Below are 14,447 nucleotides of genomic sequence, written 5' to 3' on the forward strand. Positions count from 1 at the left end.
CCTTATCCAATAGGACGGTGGCCTTATGAGAAGAGGAAGACTAGGCATTTCTATACACTCTAAGATAAAGGACTAGCCTTGCAGCCCTGTCTCTGCCATCCATTAAAGAAGAAAAGATAAAAAGGAAGAAAAAGGAAGAGAGAGAGAGAGAGAGATAGAGAGAGAGAGAGAGAGAGAGAGAGAGAGAGGGAAAGAGAGAGAGAGAGAGATCTTGCTCTCTTTCTCCATGTGCTCATACTAAGGAAAGGCCACAGAAGCACAGAGTGAGAAGGCGGCCATCTGCAACTCAAGGAGAGAGCCCTCACCAGATGCCAATCCTTTTGGTGCCTTAATTTTGGACATCCCAGCCTCTAGAACCGAGAGAAAATAAATTTCTGGAGATCAAAAAAAAATGGCGGCGTGAGGTGAGCCTCTGTAACGCTCCCCTGGAATTTACAACGAATCGGACAACAATAACTCCACAAAGGACTCCTTGCACAGCAGACAGGCAAGACGAAGAGGCCGACTACTGAATTCACCTCCAGGTGGGTGAATCGCGCGAGCGGGGGAGGAGGGAGAGGAGAAGTGCGGAGACGGAGCCGCGCGGGCGCAGGACACAGACCTAGCTCAGTGCTCGGAGCCCGCTGCTCCCGGAACTACCGCCGCTGCGGGAGAGGGAAGGACTCGGACTGCTAGGGCTCCGCTTACGGCCCACAGGGCTGAGGGGGCAGCATACAAAACCGCTGAACCCAACGCTCGCTCACGGCAGACCTCGGAGCAGAGACTGAGGGAAGAGGGCTGAAATCGGTGGTTTAAGCCCTCACTGCCGAGCGGAGAACGGAAGCCTTAGGCACGGAGACTAGCCGCCCCCTCCCTACCCTCCCAGAGCTCGCCCCGCCCCCACCTGCCCGGTGCTAGAAGCTATAAAGTAGCAGTGTCGGATCAAAGGACAGAATATTTGCAGCTCTGAGAACTGTGGACCGCAGACACAGATTCGCAGCTCAACTAGTTCCGGCAAAGGGGAGGGAGCTGTGGAAGCAGGACTGGCTGTGGTGGTGGTCGCCGCCATTGCTCTGGGCCACCTCTCACAACTCACCCCGCCCCTGGCCCCACCTATCTGGGCGGATCCCTGCAGGAGTAAACAGAACTGCTGAAACAAACGGGCTCTGAATCTGGTGCAGAAAGAGCTTTGGAACTCCAAAAGCTCTTCGCATACCTATCAACCTGTTGCAGAAGACACTCCTGTAGATGTCTAGGAAGAGAAACAGTAAATCAGTGATTGCCATGAATAACCAAGGCAACAAGATAGCTCAGAAAGAAAGTGAAAAGTCTCCAGAAAAGGAACTTAGAGATATGGACCTTTGTGATTTAAATGACAGAGAATTCAAGATCGCAATTCTGAAAAAACTGAACGAGATGCAAGAAAACACAGAAAGGCAGTTTAATGAACTCAGAAACACAATCAAAGAACACCATGAGCATTTTACAAAAGAGATTGAAATCTTGAAAAAGAACCAAATAGAATTTCTGGAGATTAAGAACTCAATAGAAGAAATTAACAATAAAATATCCAGCTTAGGTAGTAGAGTTGACCAGATGGAGGAAAGAATCAGTGACATCGAAGATAGGAACCTGGAATTTACACAGAGGGAAGAAGAAAGAGACTTGAGACTTAAAAGAAATGAAAGAGCTCTACAAGAACTTTCTGACTCCATCAGAAAGAGCAATATAAGAATAATGGGTATACCAGAAGGAGAAGAAAGAGGGAAGGGAACAGAGAATATATTCAAACAAATCGTCGATGAGAACTTCCCAAACTTGTGGACAGAACTGGATCCTCGAATCCAAGAAGCAAATAGAACACCTAATTACCTCAATCCCAACAGGCCTTCACCAAGGCACATTGTATTGAAGCTGTCTAAAATCAATGATAAAGAAAGAATCCTCAAGGCAGCCAGGGAAAAGAAGACGGTAACTTACAAAGGAAAGCCCATTAGATTATCATCAGATTTTTCAGCAGAAACTCTACAAGCTAGGAGGGAATGGAACCAAATATTCAAACTATTGAAAGAGAGAAATCATGAGCCAAGAATAATATATCCAGCAAAGATCTCCTTTAGATATGAAGGAGGAATAAAGACCTTTCCAGACATCCAGAAGCTGAGGGAATTTTCTAATACACGACCTGCACTACAAGAAATACTAAAGGAGGCTATTAGACCACCATCAACAGGGACAACTTGTGGCAACCGAAACATAAAAAGGGGGAGCGTAAAGGCCTGAACTGGAATATGGGAATAGAGAAAGTAAGTGTACTGAAGAAACTGGAATACTCTAAATATCAAACTTTCTTTTACATAAACTCAAGGGTAACCACTCAAAAAACATCCAAATCTGAAACATATACTGTAATAAAAGAAGAAACAGAGGGAAACATCATAGAATACTACCACACAGAAATAACAGACAACAACAAAAAGGCAAAGAAACAATGGAGACACAGCCTTACCAGAAAACTAAAGACAGAATGACAGGAAATCCTCACATATCAATAATCACCCTAAATGTAAATGGACTGAACTCACCAATAAAGAGACACAGAGTAGCAGATTGGATCAAAAAACTAAACCCAACCATATGCTGCCTACAAGAGACACATCTCAGCTACAAGGACAAGCATAGACTCAAAGTGAAAGGGTGGAAATTGACACTCCAAGCAAATGGTACCCAGAGAAAATCAGGTGTAGCCATAATGATTTCCGATGAAACAGACTTCAGGGTGAAAAAGATAACAAGAGACAAAGATGGACATTTCATAATGGTAAAGGGGACTATACAACAAGAAGACATAACAGTCATCAATATTTATGCCCCCAATCAGGGAGCACCGAAATATACCAAGCAACTACTAACAGAACTAAAGGGAGAAATTGACCAAAACACAATTATACTAGGGGACTTAAATACATCATTGACAGCTATGGATAGATCATCCAAACAGAAGATAAATAACGAAATCGCAGCCCTAAATGACACATTAGATGAATTGGACATAATTGACATATATAGAGCACTTCATCCTAAAACATCAGACTATACATTCTTTTCTAGTGTACATGGAACATTCTCAAGGATAGACCATATATTGGGACACAAAATCAGCCTCAGCAAATTTAAGAAGATTGAAATCATACCAAGCATATTCTCTGATCACAAAGCTTTGAAATTGGATATCAACTGCAAAAAGAAAGCAGGAAAAAACACAAATACATGGAGATTAAACAACATACTTTTAAAGAACGACTGGGTCAAAGAAGAAATTAGAGGAGAGCTCAAAAGATACATAGAAACAAATGACAATGAAAATACATCCTACCAAAATTTTTGGGATGCCGCGAAAGCAGTTTTAAGAGGGAAATTTATATCATTACAGGCCTATCTCAAGAAACAAGAAAAATCCCAAATAAATAACCTCATGTTACACCTTAAAAAACTAGAAAAAGAAGAACAAGCGAAACCCAAGGTCAGCAGAAGAAAGGAAATAACAAAAATCAGAGCAGAACTAAATGAAATAGAGAACAAAAAGACAATAGAAAAAATTAATGTGACAAAAAGCTGGTTCTTTGAAAAGATTAACAAAATCGACAAACCCTTGGCTAGACTCACTAAGATAAAAAGAGAGAAGACACTAATTAACAAAATCAGAAATGAAAAAGGGGAAGTTATCACGGACACCACAGAAATACAAAGGATTATCCAAGAATACTATGAAGGACTATATGCCACCAAATTTAATAACTTAGAAGAAATGGACAAGTTCTTAGAAACATATAGCCTTCCAAGGCTGAATCATGAAGAACTGGAAAATCTTAACAGGCCGATCACCAGGAACGAAATTGAATCAGTCATCAAAAACCTTCCCAAAATCAAAAGTCCTGGACCAGATGGCTTCACCAGTGAATTCTACCAAACCTTCAAAGAGGATCTAATACCAATCCTGCTCAAACTCTTCCAAAAAATTGAAGAAGAGTCAGTACTCCCTAACTCATTTTATGAGGCCAACATTACCCTGATACCAAAACCTGGTAAGGACAACACAAAAAAAGAAAACTACAGACCTATATCTCTGATGAATACAGATGCTAAAATCCTAAACAAAATTCTAGCAAATCGAATACAACAATGCATTAAAAAGATTATTCATCACGACCAAGTGGGGTTCATCCCCGGGGCACAAGGATGGTTCAACATTCGCAAATCCATCAATGTGATACATCACATAAACAAATTAAAGGACAAAAATCATATGATTCTATCAATTGATGCAGAAAAAGCATTTGATAAGATACAACATCCATTTATGATTAAAACACTTACTAAAATTGGTATAGAAGGAAAATACCTCAACATAATAAAGGCCATATACGACAAGCCCTCAGCTAATCTCATAATTAATGGTGAAAAGCTGAAGCCCTTTGCTCTACATTCAGGAACACGACAAGGTTGTCCCCTATCACCTCTGCTTTTCAACATAGTGTTGGAAGTCCTCGCCAGAGCTATCAGGCAAGAGAAAGAAATAAAAGGCATCCAAATTGGGAATGAAGAAGTTAAATTGTCACTCTTTGCAGATGACATGATGCTATATATAGAAAACCCTAAAGACTCCACCAAAAAGCTATTAGAAACAATCAATGAATACAGTAAAGTTGCTGGCTACAAAATCAACGTACAAAAGTCCATTGCTTTCCTATATACCAACAATGAAATCTCAGAAAAAGAGATAGAAAAAACAATTCCTTTTGCAATTGCAGCAAAAAGAATAAAATACCTAGGAATAAACTTAACCAAGGATGTGAAGGATTTATATGCTGAAAACTATAAGACATTTTTGAAAGAAATTGAAGAAGACACAAAGAAATGGAAAGACATTCCGTGCTCATGGATTGGAAGAATCAACATAGTTAAAATGGCCATATTACCCAAAGCCATATACAGATTTAATGCAATCCCCATTAAAATCCCAATGGCATTTTTTAAAGAAATAGAACAAAAAATCATCAGATTTGTTTGGAACCACAAAAGACCCCGAATAGCCAAAGCAATATTAAAAAAAAAGAACAATACTGGAGGTATCACACTCCCTGACTTTAGCTTGTACTACAGGGCTACGATAATCAAAACAGCTTGGTATTGGCGGAAAAACAGACACATAGACCAATGGAATAGAATTGAGAACCCAGAAATAAAACCACATAAATATGGACAGATAATTTTTGACAAAGAAGCTAAAAACATACGATGGAGGAAAGACAGCCTCTTCAATAAATGGTGCTGGCAGAATTGGATAGCTACGTGCAAAAGAATGAAACTGGACTGCTATCTGTCACCATGTACCAAAATTAATTCAAAATGGATCAAAGACTTAAGCATAAGACCTGACACAATAAACTGCATTGAAGAAAACATAGGTACTAAACTTATGGACCTTGGGTTCAAAGAGCATTTTATGAATTTGACTCCAAAGGCAATGGAAGTAAAAACTAAAATAAACAAATGGGATTATATGAAACTGAAAAGCTTCTGCACAGCAAAAGAAACTATTGACAAAATAATGAGGCAACCAACTGAATGGGAGAAGATTTTCGCAAACAGTTCCTCTGATAAGGGGCTAATATCCAAAATATACAAGGAACTCATGAAACTCAACAACAAAAAAACAAACAACCCAATTGAAAAATGGACAGAGGACCTGAAGAGACATTTCTCCAAAGAGGATATACAAATGGCAAATAGACATATGAAAAAATGCTCAACATCGCTAATCATCAGAGAAATGCAAATGAAAACCACAATGAGATATCACCTCACCCCAGTCAGAATGGCTTTCATCAACAAAACAAATAGTAACAAGTGTTGGAGAGGCTGTGGAGAAAAAGGAACTCTCATACACTGTTGGTGGGAATGCAGACTGGTACAGCCGCTATGGAAGGCAGTGTGGAGGTTCCTCAAGAAATTACGAATAGAATTACCATATGACCCAGCAATCGCTCTCCTGGGTATCTACCCCAAAAATATAAAAGCATTTCTCTATAGAGACACGTGTACGCCAATGTTCATTGCAGCTTTGTTTACAGTGGCCAAGACATGGAAACAACCAAAATGTCCTTCGATAGATGAATGGATAAAGAAGTTGTGGTACATATACACAATGGAATACTATTCGGCGTTAAGGAAAGATGATATAGGAACATTTGTGACAACATGGATGGATCTCGAGAGAATAATGCTAAGTGAAACAAGTCAGACAGAAAAAGCAGAGAACCCTATGATTTCACTGATATGTGGTATATAAACCAAAAAGAACAAGACAAACAAATGAGAAACAAAAACTCATAGACACAGACAATAATTTAGTGGTTACCAGAGGGTAAGGGGGTGGGGGGTGGGTGATGAGGGTAAAGGGGATCAAATATATGGTGATGGAAGGAGAACTGACTCTGGGTGGTGAACACACAATGGGATTTATAGACGATGTAATACAGAATTGTACACCTGAAATCTATGTAAATTTACTAACAATTGTCACCCCAATAAAATTAATTAAAAAAAAAAAAAAAAAAAAAAAAGAAAATAAATTTCTGCTGTTTAAGCCACCCAGTGTGTAGCATTTTGTTATAGCACCTTGAGTAGACAAATACATTTATTTTTCATATTTTGTTTGATAACCTGTTTCACAAACAAAGATGTATGGAAATTAATATGCTTAAAGCAATCACTCAGTATTTCTACTCTCTTTTTATTTTGTTTAAGAATACCTTTGGGTATAGCCAGCTGACTGTTGAAGTGAAGCAAAAGAGTTAGTTTTAGTTCTGTGAAACCAATCATAAGAAATCCAGTAAAGGGAGATCCAAAATGGCACTGTAGATAAATACTGTGTCTGCTTCCTTCCATGCTTGAATTAAAATTATAACTAAACTATAGAACAATCAACCTGGAAAACCATCTCATCTGAAGTCTGGCTGAACAGAAGTTTAAAAATAAAGATATAAAAAAGAAACCATATTGAGTTTGGTAGGAGGGGCATAGATACAGAACTGGCTAACCCCAGGCCTCTGTGTGGCAGTTGAGAACCAGGAGGGACATCTCAGCCACAAAATTTGCCCCCAGAGGAGGGACCCCAGCCCCAGACCAGCCTCCCCAGCCCACAGTACTGGTGCCAGGAAGAGGAGCCCCCACAACATCTGGCTATGAAACACAGGGGATTCTGACCATTTGGGTGGGATGGAAGGTGGCAGGAAACTCAGGTGTCCTCTTAATGGGCCTGCACTCAGATTCTCTCACTCCCAGGCACTCACCATGGGCTCCAGTGGAGGGACAGTAACTTGAGGGGTTTCGGAGATATGGGGGGTGGAGGGGCAGACTAAGTTGTGTGGCTTCAGAACGAGAGCTGGAGGATAGTCAGCATTTTCCCTGAGTGGGGTCCTGCTGCTGTGTAGCTGGCAGGCTGGCACCATCTTTCCTGTGTTAAGCCCTCCCCCTATACTTATGGCTAAATCTGAATCTGATTGGTCTGATGAGATCTGAAGCTCTGCCCTGCTGACACACTGGGACTCTGCCCCACCCAACTTCCCCAACACCAGAGGCACTTTCTCCAAGAGCGATCAGCCCTGCCTGCATTGCATTCTTTCTTAGAAAACTATCTGAGTCCCGTAGACCCCAGGAGAGCAGTGACTGGTCTCAGTGTGCTGAGACTTTTGCTGAGTAGCTTCAGGCTCAGCACTGGCAAGCTAGAATTTACATTAACTTGGTGAACACAACTCTTCCCACTCTAGTGACTTCTAGAGACCGTGCTTCACCCAATTTGCATACAGCACGAGGCTTTGTCAGTGGCTGAAACTTATGCAAGCTGGCAGGTGGCAGCAGGCCTCAGGATGTCCTGGCATTTTGTGGAACTCCCCCAGGCCTGGTACTGGTAGCAGACATTCTGTTTGCAACATGGCCTCTCCAACGTGCCTCAAGGGTTAGCACAAGCAGCGAACAACTGAGGATCACCTTGTAGCTCTTACCAGGTTGGCTGGTCACAGGCAGTGGGTGATCTGGGCCTGTACCAGAGTCCTTGCAAGAGGCCATAGCACCAACATACTTGGAGGTTGGCTTCAGACCACAGCAGAGCATTGCCCAATTTGCCCCACAAGTGGCACACCCAAAGGCTGGTCTCAACAGACACCAGAGCCTGTTGGGGTGAATCCGACACAGTGGGATCCCACACAGTAGCCTGTAAGCTATGGATGTGGCAAAACCTCACAGCCAATCAGCCTGAGGGTAAATCCCACCCACTGATGTGCCAATAGCAACCAAGGCCCAACTATAACAGGAGGGCACACACAACCCACACAAGGGACACTCCTGCAGCACCTGGTGCAGGTGATGAGGGAGACTGTATCACTGGGTCCCACAGGGCACGTACTCTATAAGGCCACCTAGCAAAGACTGGGGGACATAGCAGATCTACCTATTACATAGAAACAAAAGGAGAGGCAGCCAAAATGAGGAAACAAAGAAATATTTCCCAAATGAAAGAACAAGAGAAAACTTCAGAAAAAGAACTAAACAAAATGGAGGCAAGCAACCTACCAGATACAGAGTTCAAAACAATGGTTACAAGGATGCTCAAGGAACTCAGTGAGAACTTCAAAAAAAGATAGCAAGGACGAAAAAGAACATAGAAACCATAAAAAAAGAACCAGTCAGAAGTGAAGAATACAGTAAGTGAAATGAAGAATGCACTTGAAGGAATCACCAGCAGACTAGATGGAGCAGAGGATAGAATCAACAATTTGGGTTCCTCTTCCTCCTCCCGGCTTACCCTTCACTGGCCTCCAGCTCCTGGGAGGAAACAACCCCTGATGAAAGAGCTGCGGCACTCCCTCCTCCACTAAGAGTGGAAAATGAACAAATCACAGAAAAAGAATGTATCATTACAGGAACAAGTGTCATTCCAAGATGTATGTGTGGACTTCACCCAGGAAGAGTGGTATCTGCTCGATCCTTCTCAGAAGATACTACACAGATACGTAATGCTGGAAAATTACAACCACCTTGTCACAATAGGGTATTGTATTACTAAACCAAACATGATCATCAAGATAGAACAAGGAGAAGAGCCCTAGATATTAGAACAAGGATTCCCAAGCCAGTGCCGCCTGGAACTAGGACCATCCTAGAATTTGTATGGAACCATAAAAGACCCCGAATAGCCATGGCCATTTTGAGAAAGAACAAAGTTGGAAGTATCATGCAACCTGACATTAAACTCTAATACAAGGCTATAGTAATTAAAACCACATGGTATTGACAGCAAAACAGACACATAGATCAATGAAACAGAATAGAGAACCCAGAAATAAACCCACATCTATATGGTCCTTTAATCTATGACAAAGGAAGCGAGAAAACACAATGGGGTAAAGACAGTCTATTCAATAAACGATGTAGGGAAAACTGGCAGACACATGCTAAAAAAGAAGAATGAAATTGGACCACTTTACACCATATACAAGAATAAACCCCAAATAAATTAAAAACTTAAAAGTCATACCCAAATTCATAAAACTCCTAGAAGAAAACGTGAGCAGTAAACTCACTGACATTGTTAGTAAATTTTTTTCTGACATATCTCTTCAGGCAAGGGAAACAAAAGAAAAAATAAACAAATGGGACTACATCAAACTAAAAAGTTTTTGCACAGCAAAAGAAACCACCAAAATGAAAAGATAACCTGAATGGGAGAAAATATTCACCAATGATACATCTGATAAGGGGTTTATATTAAAAATGTATAAAGAACTCATACAATGGAATATTACTTTGCCATAAAAAGAATGAAATCTTACTATTTGTGAAACATGGATGGACCTAGAGGGTACTATGCTAAGTGGAATAAGTCAGACTAAGAAAGACATACCATATGATCTTATGTGTGGAATCTAAAGTACAAGATAAACAAACAAAATAGAAACAGACCTGGGGCGGCTGGATGGTTCAGCTGGTTAGAGCGCGAGCTCTAAAAAACAGGGTTGTTGGTTCGATTCCCACATGGATCAGTGAGCTGCTCCCTCCACAACTAGATTGGAGACAGCGAGCTGCCACTGAGATTCTGGAGGGGTGGCTGGATGGCTTAGTTGGTTAGAGTGTGAGCTCTGAACAACAAGTTTGCCGGTTCAATTCCCATATGGGATGGTGCATTGTGCACCCTGCAAATAAAGATTGAAAACGGTGACTGAAAATGGCGACTGGACTTGGAGCTGAGCTGCGCCCTCCACAACTAGATTGAAAGACAACGACTTAGAGAAACACACTGTTTCCCCAATATTCCCCAACAAAAAAATTAAGAAAAGAAAATAAATAGCAAAGTTATAAAAAAGAAAAAAGAAACAGACTCATAGATACAGAGAACAAACTGATGGTTGCCAGATAGGAGGGGGTTTGTCAGGCTGGTTGAAAAAGGTGAACAAATTAAGAAGTACAAATTTGTAGTTATTAAATAGTCATGGGGAATGTAAAGTACAGCATAGGGAATATAGTCAATAATATTGCAGTAACTGTTTAGTGCTAGATGGAAAAGACTAATTTGGGGTATCACTTTGTAAATTATGTAAAGGTCTAACCACTATGCTGAAACTAATATAAAATAACATTAAATGTCAATTGTAATCGAAAAGTTAAAAAAATGGAAAAAACAAACAAACAAACAAAACAATTTGGAAGACAAAGTAGCAGAAAACATCCAATTGGAACAGCAAAAAGAAAAAAAGAATCCAAAAAAATTAGGATAGTTTAAGAGACCTCTGGGACAATATCAAGCATAACAACATTTGCATCATAGGGTATCAGAAGGATCAGAGAGAAAGCAAGGAATTGAGAACCTATATGAAGAAATAATCACTTAAAACTTTCCTAACCTGACAAAGGAAATAGACATACAAGTCCAGAAAGTGCAGAGAGTCCCAAACAAGATGAACCCAAACAGGCCCACACCAAGACACAGTATATTAGGTTGGTGAAAAAATAATCACAGTTTTTGCAATTATTTTTAACTTTTTAAACTGCAATTACATTTGCACCAACGTAGTTAGAATGGCAAAGGTTAAAGCCAAAGAGAGAATCCTAAAAGCAGCAAGAGAAAGGCAACTAGTAACTAATAAGGGAGCTCCCATAAGATTGTCAGCTGATTTCTCAACAGAAACTTTGCAGGCCAGAGGGGATTGGCACAAAATAGTCAATGTGATGAAAAGCAAGGACCTACAACCAAGATTACCCAGTAAAGCTATCATTTAGAATCGAAGGACAGTAAAAGCTTCCCAGACAAGAAAAAGCTAAAGGAGTTAATTCATCACCAAACCAGTATTACAAGGAATGTTAGAGGGACTTTTTAAGACGGAAAAATAAAATGATCAAAATTGTGAATAATAAAATGGCAATAGTTACATATCTATCAACAATTATTTTCAGTGTAAATGGACTAAATGTTCCACTCAAAAGACATAGAGGGATGAATGGATAAGAAAACAAGACCTTTACATATGCTGCCTCCAAGAGACTCACTTCAGATTGAAAAACATACACAGATGGAGTATAAAGGGATGGAAAAAGATATTTCACAAAAATGGAAATGAAAAAAAACAAAAAAAAGCTGGGGTAGCAATACTTATACCAGGCAAAACTGACTTTAAAACAAAGGCTATAACAAGAGATAAAGAAGGACCCAGTAATCCCACTTCAGGGTATTTATCTGAAGAAACCCAAATGCTACTTCCAGAGGATGTGTGCATCCATATGTTCATTACAGCATTGTTTACAACAGCCAAGATGTAGAGGCAGGTTGGGTGTCTATCAATGGATGAGTGGATAAAGAGGAGGTGGTACATATATATACAAAGGAATATTGCTCAGTCATGGAAGGAAATGGGTTCTTTTCGTCTGAGGCGACATGGGTGGACCTGCAGGAAATTGTGCTGAGAGGAGTGTCAGACAAAGACAGATGCAAATGAGATATTGCTTACATGTGGAATTTAAAGAACAAAATAAGCAAACAAAACAGAGAGAAACTCATAGATACAAAGAACATTTTGATGGGAATGAGTGAAAATGGGAAGAGATTAAGAAGTGCAAATTGGTTGTTACACAGTAGTTATGGAGATGCAGGGTATAGCATACGGAATATAGTCAATAATATTGTAGTAACTACTTATGGTGTCAGATGGGTACTAGATTTGTTGGAGTGATAGATGAGAGGGAGTTGGGGGCTGGGTGAAAAAGGTGAAGGGATTGAAAAATAGAAATTGGTAGTTACAAAATAGTCATGGGGATATCAAGCAAAGCACAGGGAATATAGTCAATCATGTGGTAACAATTATGTATAGTGTAGGTGAGTATGAGACTAGTCAGGGGGATCATTTCTTAAGTTAAATAAATGTCTAACTACTATGCTGTACATCTGAAATTAATATAAAATAATATTGAATGTAAACTGTAATTGAAAAATTAAAGAAGGGGGGAAAAGATGAAGGGAAGTAAGAGATTCAAATCTCCAGGTATAAAATAAATAAGTCAAGCAGATGTAATGTACAGCATAGGGAATATAATAAAAAATATTGTGATAGCGTAGTATGGTTAGATGGTTGCTGGACTAATCATGGTGATCACTTCTTTAGGTACATAAATGTTGAATAACCATGGTGTACCCCTGAAACTAATCTAATGTTGTATGTTAGCTACATTTTAATAAAAATACTAAAACAATAAAATAAAATGAGAAAAAAGTAAGTAGATGTGAAGGTTTTTAGACTTTTTAAAGATTTAATTACATCTTATTGCATATTTTTATAAAAAATAAAAATTATTTGCAATTCCTAAAAAAAAAAAAAAAAAGAAAGAAATCCAATAAGGATGGAGAAATTGACTTTTGCAAAGCAGCCAGCATTTATATTTGAGGGTGGGAGAGTTTCTAGAAGAATCAGGATTAATACAATATAAACATACGAGGCTTTTGTCTTTAGACTTTTAACTAGCAAAGGGGAAGGAGAAAATATGAATTTGAAATTTAGGTATTCTAGTTGAGAAAAGAGCATCTGACACTGCATGATGTGTGAAAGTGGCAGTGGCAACTAGTCCAAAGTAAAAGGTAAGTAAAATTCCTAAAGTAATTAGTCAAAGTAATTTTTGGGGGGGTCATATTACTGTTTAAAATGAGGTGCACCATTGCTTGACAATTTGTTACTTCATAAAGAAATCCCATTTCCTTCCTCTTTTTTATTATATTACATTAACAACTATTAGTGGTTTTTAAATCAGAGAATTTTAGCTGTACATTTTCAGTTTATTGAAATATTATCCTCTATATCACATACACAAGTAAAACTCTATATAAAATCCCTTAAATAATTAAAACTTGATCCTTAAGGCGGGAGAATAATCGTAATAGCATCCCATAAGAAATATAGCAAAATTCCTTTTGGGGTAAAATGAAAAACCATCACTATTTGATATACTGTTATTGTTTAGTAGAACTATAAGATAATCTAAAGTAGTTAATGCAAACCCCTCCCTCCTTTTTCTTCCTTTTTGGTTTAAATGAAAAAAAAAGGTGTTACTAGGGTTTTGTCTCAGAACGTGGCTCCTGAACTAACTTCATTTTAATGTGAGCTTAATTTTCTTCCAGTTGCTTTCCCGTAATGAGACCTTTGGAGTGTTTTTCCTTATAAAATCGTCATTAATATTTACAGGCTGTTATTGCATGCTATCCTTGTGTCCCACTGGCCACGCCATCTAACTCATTTCTAGGTATCTTCATTGCCCCTCCTCCAATTTCCTAGGTCAAGATTGCTTCAGTGGACATGGTCTTGCCAGTGAACTTGATGACAAGCCGGTTATTTGTGCTGGTCAAATTCTTTGGTAAGAAACAGAGACTGCCTCGTGACCTTCACAGCTCAGCTTCGACTATCCCCACAGAGGGGTGACGGCCCATGTCCTTCTCTGGCCTCTGCCTGGCCTTCTCCTCGACCCTCAGCCCGCCCTCAGCGCGCTGAGGACAGGCTCGGATTACCTCCTCTTTCCCCCTCCACACTGCCCTCCATGAATTCACTATCAGTCCTGAAACCGGGGTCCTGGCTCCCTCCAACAGCACTCCGGTGTCATTAGGAGCCCGACTCAAATGCAAGATGAGCACCACAAGCATGAGAGAAGTGGCTGGGAAACACCCTGTTCCGACCCAGGAGACTGTGAGGAGGTGTGGAGAAAAGAATATCCACGGCGAAAATGGGAATTTCGAATCCGCGGAAAAAGGGTCTGGAGTGTTACCTGCCGTTCCTCACGGTTCCCTACGGTCTCCCCAGTCACGTCCTCCTGGTGCCTGGTCCGCCCCTGATTGCCTTCCCCTCTTCCGGAGGCGAGTTCCCCCAACAAGGGGC

This window comes from Rhinolophus hipposideros (assembly GCF_964194185.1).
Source record: "Rhinolophus hipposideros genome assembly, chromosome: 7".
Classification (NCBI taxonomy): domain Eukaryota; kingdom Metazoa; phylum Chordata; class Mammalia; order Chiroptera; family Rhinolophidae; genus Rhinolophus; species Rhinolophus hipposideros.